The sequence below is a fragment of the Phragmites australis genome, chromosome 3, assembly GCF_958298935.1.
Source record: "Phragmites australis chromosome 3, lpPhrAust1.1, whole genome shotgun sequence".
NCBI lineage: Eukaryota > Viridiplantae > Streptophyta > Magnoliopsida > Poales > Poaceae > Phragmites > Phragmites australis.
This window is the reverse complement of record NC_084923.1, coordinates 7,099,140-7,108,317: the sequence shown is the minus strand read 5'-3', so window position 1 is coordinate 7,108,317 and position 9,178 is coordinate 7,099,140. Positions and strand designations below refer to the sequence as shown.

The window sequence follows — 9,178 nt, the reverse complement described above, 5'->3', positions numbered from 1 at the left end:
GCGGAAACCATTTTACTGGGCCTATGCATCATTATCGGAAAACCAATATGCATCGTATATATTGGGTTGCTAGAATTGACGATGCTAGACTTCTGAAGGCATCTTCGGCTAGCCTCTTCCATCCGTTCATGGAAATTTTCTTTAGAACCAATAGTAGTATTGGATTTCGTTAATCAGCAGGGGGGGAAATCATGGTGAATATAAAAGAGCCGCAAAAATCAGGTGCTTGGTTAAGCCAAGTACACCGAGGGCTAAAAGTTGTTTGGCACCACATCCCATTTTCTCATGATAAATTTATAACTTTCTTTACGAATGGATAAATTTGTAACTATAGTCGTGCTATCGACTTGCAGTAGATTAACATTTAAAATCACGCAGATAAAAGGTGAATCCATAAAAGGTAGAGAAAGAAACAACGATAGATATATAGTCTCCCGGTAGCCTTCACTTTGCTAACAATACGATAAGTAAAGCTACCTGGGATTAAAATAACTGAAGACCTCGTATGCCTTAGCTATATTATTACACACTTTCTAATTATGAGCCATTGCTCAATCTCTTAAGCTACGGCGATTTCAGAGGGATTAGTGGTGGAGGTTTCGGATGTCACTGATGTGTTTCTTGGTTCTAGAGGGATACGCGAGGAAGCAGGTTAGCCCAACGGATGTGGCAGAGTGACGGGGAGGCAAGGATACGGTCCGACAGAGTCGAGTTAGCATGGTGGCCAACGGGTGCGGATCCAGTCCGTAGGAGTATTGCTGGAGATAGTCAGAGATGGATGATAGGCGGGAGTGAGCAGAGAGCGGTGTGAGCGGACAACGTCAGGGGATCGAGCGAGCAAGACGAGACGAAGGTTGAAGAAAAAAAAGACAAACCAATCGTTGGATGTAGATAAAAGAGTTGATGTTCATCAACTGAGATAGTTTCTAAAATCATACGTTCGTAAAATAACATCACCTATAAGGGATTTTACTATTTACCACTAAATAACTTAGTTTGTTTCTAATACTATCGATATATCAACGATATATAAATCCAGATCCTACATATAATTCTCACGATAAATAATATATTATAGATTATATAGTCATTAGATGACGTATGGTAGATTTATCCTATTATTTATATATGGTTCTGCTCAGCTGTCACCTGTCACCACGCCACGTAGGGTAGGGAACGTTTTGTGCTCAACTCGGATTTTGGATATTGCCGCCTGCGCGTTCACTAGCCAAATCCGTGTCGGTGCAGGGACTCCCAGGGACGGGGAAGGCGGCACGCAAACGGCGGCCTGGAAGCTTGCCGAGGTGATCCACATGGACCGCGAGAGGAGCATGGTCATGGAGCTGGCGCACTTGGGCGACGGTAAGTTCTGCCTCGTGGAGTGCCTGCAGAGGAGAGGCGACGAGTGCTGGCTGCCGTACGCGACCACGTTCCGCCTCTGTACGACAAGGACGGAGCGCCCAACGCCCTGTTACGCGGCCTGTAAGAAGTCGAGTACGTTTGGTTGGCGGGCATTTGGCATCTGACAGATGCGCATCCGTCGTGCTCCACCTTAGATTTATTTTAGCTTTAGATTTTGAGAATTCGGTTTACCTCGTAGAATGAAAGTTTATTTCTATCGAATTGTGAATTATGATATTTTGTAGTATAATTTAACTTGTAAATTGTGAAAATTAATTTTATATTATAACAGTTTGTTTTTACTTTTGAGGCTAGAATACATAATCAAAATCACAAGCAAACATGACGGTAGATCCCGTTACTGCTGGCAACTGTCTCGTTTCGTTCCACCTCGCTGTTGTATAATTGTATTGACCTGGATCCTTTCTAGCTTATTGTTGCATGTGTTTGCATGCCCAGCTGCTTGCAGCTGTTGCCGGGCAGGCACTCTGTTCAGTTTCGCGGTTTATGCGCTGGCTGAGGGAAGCAGCTAGAATCGGCTGCAGAAAGCAGGGTGTCGTTAGTGCAGATGACCGATAGCCGATTCACTTGTAGTTGCTGATAACGGAAAGCTGATCGACAGAGAGGATTGACGAGAATTTTCATCATGGCTGCATTCAGAACTGTTGAGATCGATCGATAAAAGCGAGCACACTGACTCGTCGCAGGAGATGGAGATGGGCGAGATGAATGCGGGAAGGGTTCAGTTCAGCATCTGCTCGCCGCGGCTGACAGGTCAGTGGTTAAAACATTTGAATGCGTGCTGTACTACGTGGGGGTAGCAAAGAATTTGGCATCCTTCAGTTTCCAAATGTTTTCTCTTTGAAAGGATTTGCAAAAAAAATTATGTGAGCATCCTCTCATGGAGAGGCCGGCCCCAAACAAACTGAAAGCCCAGGCACGGAAATGTTTTGCCACGGCTCATCCAGGTCAAAACCAGGCCGCATTGATGACCTTGCCAAGAAAGGAAAGGAATCAGCTGTAAGCCATGCAGCGATCCACCCACTCGTCCACAATCCCCACTCAGTTCCTCACTCCACTCTGCATCAAGGACCAGCAGCGGCGACGCACCCAGTAATCAAGCCGCGGCGCCCGAGGAAGAGAGCCGAGGTTTCACCATGCCTTCCACGTCCGGCCGCCGCAAGACGTCGCTGTCCGCCTCCGCCATCGTCGCTGACAAAGAGCGCGGGCGCCACGAACTCACGGTCGACTTCTCCCCGCTCGTCGTTGCCGCACCCACCGGAGTCAGGGGACTTCTAGCGTCCTGCCCCTTCACCGTGGGCGGCCGCCGCTGGCGCATCAGGTACTAGCCCAACGGAGACACGCGCCGAGAGCACGGGGTACGTGTGTAACGTGTCCATCTACCTCGTCCTCGTCGAGGACGTCGCTAAGCCAGTGACGGCGCAGTACTGGCTCAGCATCGTGGCGGAGACGCGGGCTCTGTTCTTCATCAAGAGGAAGAAGACGGTGGAGTCCGTCCCGAGAACTCAGCAAGATTTCGGTAGCCGAGCTAGCTGGGTCCACGACGTTGGCCAGAAGGGTGGCCTTTGGTGCGTCGTAGTATGGATGGCCGTAGGACCGAGAACGTGATTAAAAAGGTAAATAGATGTCTTATTAATTTTTTATAAATATATGGTATTCTTCTATTTATTTATTTATTTAACGTATCTTAAAATAAATAGTAGAAGCAAAACTAGAGAGAAAATATGTTACAACTAAAAGTATCGAGGAAGTCATGGCTCTCTTGGAGACACACGCTATATATATATGAAACATATTTGGTATTTTTGGGAGTACGTACTTCCACATACGTATCTCATTACATATGAAGTATCTCATATGATAAATGATATGTATATAGAGTATGTGAGTATATAAGATTATCCAAATGGTATATATAGTTTTTTTTAAGTAGTTTGCACATATTTTGTTGAGTGTATTACATTTTATGTATAAATATAGAGGTATTACTAAAATTTAATAAAATTGATGAACTTCTTTTCTATTTTTTCATGTAGTGCACATTGAAGTATCTTAGAATAAGTATATAAGTATATTCATAGTGACAATAAAATATATACAGTTCATTTATATAGTATATCATAGTAGTGAGGAGTACATACTAGTTTGTATGTATATATATATATATATATATATATATATATATATATTATGTTCTATTGAAACTTATTCTAAGAGTTATAGCCGCAACAATTAGAAGGGTAACCACTTCAATTATATATATTTGTATGTGAATTTTATACCTATAACAACAAGATTAAAAGTTTCAGCATAACAACAAAAACGAAAATCACAACTAAAAAAGAAAAACTCGCAATAAAGTAAGAAAGCTAATAAAAGAAAACTAGAAGGAGAATGAATATAAGTATTGGAGGAAAAATACATTTCATTTCTTACAAAAGTCAGTCCTCTTTTTAGCAGATTACAAAATATTTTTCTCATAAAAATCTCTCAACGATTAAAAAACTAAACTCTCCTCAATCCCTTCCTCTAAAATCCTAGCCTAAAATCTCAAATGGATTGCTCAAACCTAACACACAACCCTACCATTATATTTATAGGCCTAATGAGGTAGTTTAATACTTAAGTTTACTGGTTCCCAAAATACTCCTCACTTTCAATGCCTTTCTAACTACCACTAGGGTATTTTGGTCTATTTTTCGCTCTGTTCATCGAACAGTCGTGGCTTCTTGATGATTCAGCTTCATCTCGACGTAAGCTTCGTGATGATACCACGTGCACTCATCCTTCCACGATTTTAGGATTAAACCGTGAAACCATCATACATGCTTCTTAAAGTGTGATTCACCGTCACTTGTTTACACCTTAAGCAAGCGATCCGATGTCGACGTATATACTCCGTCTTACGATCTTGATTGATGGCAAGTCTCTCCCGCTCCTGATCTCTCGAGTCGTCTTGTCATTTGCATCGACATCCACTTAGCTTGACTTTGTCAACACACCGTCCCCATCCATCTTCTCACACTTTGCTCGCTGTCCATGCACATAGTTTAGGACCACAATTGACTCCGTTCGACCTCCTCGATCGTCCAGTACCAAGCACCCCGCTTAGCCCCAATCATCCCGATATCGATCGCCAAAGTATATCCATCACCTACACAACACAAAGATAAGCAAACATATATCTCTAACTCCATCTCTAGCTAAAAGAAATCAACATATTTGTTGAAAGAGATATCGCACAAAAAATGTGAACATCAGATATTCCAACGTTGTCACCTCCTCAGCACCGAATCATCCGGTGTGTTCAATCTAGTAGACCGGACATCTTGCAACCTCTCTGTAAGAAATACTCTGACGTGTTCATCATCTCATTATCGGACCATCCGATGTATACTTCTTTTTTTAACTAGTCATCTTGCAACTTATCTACAAGAAATGCTCCGGTGAAATACCTAGCGTTCATCCCCTTGAGTGCCGAATCATCTGATGAGTATAAGTCCACCGAAACTAGTTTGCAACCTCTCTGAAAGAAAAACTACAGTATTTACATCACTTCATCATCGGACATTCTAGTGTTCATTTCAATTTTTGTCTCTGACTTAAAATGCTCTGACGTGAAAACTTTCTGAACACTGAATCATCTGATGCATTCAAATATCTCAGTGCCGGATCATGTGTGTGTACAATTTTTTTTAGACTCACGAGATAAAAACACCAGGTTTTTTTTTTAACTTTGATTAGTTATGATCCGAGGAGGAGGCGTCAAGGTCACCGTTCTCCCGTCCGATCTGCACAAGCACCTCGGCGAACTCCTCCAGACCAGAAGGGGCACCGACGTCGTGTTCGGGCCTTCGAGGCCGGCGGCGAGACGTTCGCCGCGCACCGGTGCGTGCTCGCGGCAAGGTCGCCGGTCATCAGCGCGGAGCTCCTGGGCGCGGCGAGCGACACTGCCACAGCAGCCGGTGCGGCGCGCGTGGCTGGCGTGGAGCCGCGGGCGTTCAGGGCTCTGCTCCGCTACGCGTACACCGACTCGCTGCCGGAGATGGACAGGAGGAAGATGCCATGCTCTGGAACCTGCTCGTGGCGGCGGACAGGTACTGCTTGGAGAGGTTCAAGTTGATTTGCGAGGACAATCTGTGCAAGCGCATTGATGTGGGCACGGTGGACACCCTGCTTGCGCTAGCTGAGCTGCGCCACTGCGACGGGCTCAAGGAGGCGTGCTTAGATTTTCTCAGTGCTCCGGCAAATCTGCGGGCAGTCGTGGGCACTCGTCGCCAGTGAAGGCTTCGAGCATCTGAGCACAATCTGCCTCTCATTCATAAGGATCTAACAGCCATGCTGGGATTTAGTCAAGCGATGCTAAGTAATTTAGCGTTGATAGTTCATGGTCCTGTACTTCACATTGTCTTCGCATTTGTGGTCCCTGAATGGTTTCTAGGCATATATTATCTAGCATAATCTGGGTACATGGCTACATATGTCCTATGGAGATGCATAATTAGTTTCATCTTGCCTCTGTTATGAACTAAAGATAGTAAATTGCAATTCTACGGCTCTGCCGATTGATCAGGAATAACTTTGTTATAAATGTAGCTATGCTGATTGAATCTTTAGTAGGCATCTCTGGTTGTTTCAGCGCTTTGGATGAAGAAGCTGATCGCCACCTTGCATGGCTGCAACCTTAGGTGAGTGGTGCTTGAGCAATATTGCTTGGCTTGTTGCTGTTCTCTTTACATGTGTCAACATGTTGTCATAGCAATGGTTGTTTGTTCCCGTTTCTAGATATAAGCTGTCTGGTGCATGACTACATGCATCTTATGGAGATGCAAAACACTGAAATAGCAAATGTAGTCTCATGACTCTCATTCAGTCTCCGCTTACTTTGTTGGTCACATTTCTTCAACTCTACCAAATTGATCAAGAGTAACTTTTTCTTTAAACAAAAACTGGTAGGACGGCTGCCTATTTGATTGATGCAGAAGAGGTTTAAAGAATACAGTCATGTCTCTCTGCCAAGGTTAATGCAAACTTTAGTTTTTGTCTATGTTTTGATGTTACCTGGTAGGCATAAGACCCTGAAAAATGCTTATAGACATGTGCTCTCTAATAGAAAAAGGAGGGAGAAAAAAGAAAACAAGACTTCAAGCTGCCGAGCTGCACTAACCATTACCCATTAGTCTAGTACATGCCCGCAGAAGACAAACAAGAAACTAAACAAAATCACTTGTTCCATTGTATTGATCGCATGCTGATTTGTCTTGGAAAATACGAATGCTGAGTTTCAGGATGACTATACGAATATGATTGTTAGTCAGAAAGGGAAGCCTACCTTTAAACAGTGTTCTCAACCTTTTGAAATGTGAAGCATCTCTCGGCAAGTTACAATGCAGTACCATCAGACTGCAGTTTTGAATGTGACAAACTATTTTAACAAATCAATTGTCCATTTCACTCTGTCTGTTCTGATCCATGAGAGCTGAATTACTCATTTTACCAACAACAGGAAAGAAGAAGAAATATAAAAGGCATTTTACCTTGTGTGCTAGAATAATTACAGATTAGTTATATAGGAGCATGATGCTTGATATGATGATGTTCGAAAATGAATGTTACTAGCTACCTATCTGATGCAATCTTCCAGTTTCGTAGAGTTGGTGGTTAGGATTTCCAGGATTGCTTTTAACTTAAGCTCGGACAAGCAGAACAAACTAATGGTGATGGTTTCCATTAGTGGCCTCTTCCTTTCAAGCTTTATTCTTTTCTCCCAATGACACAGACACATCACATGATGTCACATATTTTTTTCTTTAAACAAAGATCTTAATGGGATTTATTCTATAAATATATGTCACTATTACGCATCTCAAAAACTAGTACATGTCAAAAGCAAATTTGACCAAAAGGAACTTTGTGCCAAAAGTATGTTTCTGTTATGCTACACATAGACTTTGTTTTAGGTAGGAAGAAAGCGTATCCCAAGTCGAAAGCAAGTACAATTAAACTTGTTGAATACCAGCTAGAGCACATCCTGATCTTAGAAAAACACCACCATTTGATTCACATGCAGAGAAAAGAATCAAAATACTATCATCAACTTGGATAAAGCTAGAATGATATGAGACCTAATCACCGAACATCAGTGGCAACAACTCTGATTACCATCATGGCGTGTATGTTCCTTCTGTTTCAAGGTAGAACACCATTAGGCATTCTCTAGTTGAATCCCCACACACACGCACCATGAAGCATGCAATTATGCCCCCAAAAAATATCGTTCTTACTTGTCACTAGGCAGTGAGATATAATTACCTATCCACTGACAACCTCCATCTGAATTGAAGAACGCAGCAAAAAAGAAAAATGAGGCTCCCTTGGGTTATGGTGCCAACTGCTAAGTGACCAAGTTATGCTTTATAGGTGACACTTACTTTCAGTGATGGGCCTATTACTACAAACTAACTAGCTAACCAGTATTATTAGTAGACACTTATGATGGTTGAGCTCCGGTGTTAAAACTCAGCAATCAGCAGTCGCTGCTGGGCGACACCTTAGCTAATGCTGACACTTGTCGGAGTGAAAAGCCGGTGGTGTCGCTGCTGTTTCTTTCAACAGTGTTCCTAGTACTACAGATACAATACAACCACAGAAGTTGTTCAGAAGTTGCTGTTGCAGTGAACTGTTTATCTCTTTTGCGAAATAGATTTGTTCATTGACCCCTGCTGCACTCTGACAGAACACTTCTTGAATAGCTTTAATTAGTTACATCAGCGTATCATCAAAGTAATTTCTTGGATAGTTAGCATCATGAGATCCTTGGCATAATGCGTCATTTTTAAATGACATCGTCCTGCATCTTGCAACTGAAGTCTGTTTTCACTTCCTCATGTTCATATTACTTGTCCATCCATATCCTTGTTGACCGTGAACTCCAATATCGAAAAAGAAAATCTTGTTGCAGATTTGGATGATATCCGTAATCGATGTTATGCTTGAAACTCATGTTAGAAATTTATTACCAAGATTTCTTCAATGTTATGCTTGTAACATATGGCAGAAGAAGTACCTATCCCATTGATCTTCAATGTTGGTAAGGTTGCATTATTCCGTTTAGGGGATCGGAACTTTCAAAGAGAAAAGTGGATTCCACTTTGACATATTACTAAGTTTCAAATGAGAATATATTCTAATAGAAGTCAAACAGTACAAGGTCTACTTTCCTTCTGCCATATGTGAAGCAACTGCATTTTAGAATCTTTGATATCAGTCTGGAGAGTGGATACTTCCTTGCCATGAAGTATGGGCCTAATCATACAACAAAATGGAATGATCACAATAATTTGGAGAATTGAATTCCAAGCTTGTGAACTTTGCCCTATCTTTAAACGGAACCTTCCTTTGTTGCTTGGAACATGACGAACACCATGCATCAAGCAATGCCAAAGAGATGCACACAAAGATGAACTTCAGAATAATTCAGTGGATGTAGTTGCAAGCAAGGTGTAGGTTTTGCAGAAGAAGGCTGATGAATTGCTACTCCCCGTGGATAAGGGAAATTAGAAATTGCATATCCGCTCCAAGCAAAGCAATACACTATGTTTGATTCAGTTCTGTGAGCCAAAAAGTCAGGTTGTACGCACACGCTTAGCTGTTGCCATTGCAAATTGTGATGCTCCTTATCTGAAACTCACACGCAATCTTCGTAGTCACGCTGTGCTAATGCAAAGGCATACGCATCATAATGCATAAATAATTA

At 42.3% G+C, this 9,178-nt stretch overlaps 1 pseudogene; it reads left to right on the top strand.

Moving 5' to 3' along the window:
- The first annotated feature begins 5,168 nt into the window (after window positions 1-5,168).
- On the top strand, window positions 5,169-5,905 carry LOC133910467 (BTB/POZ and MATH domain-containing protein 1-like; annotated as a pseudogene).
- Window positions 5,906-9,178: the final 3,273 nt, after the last annotated feature.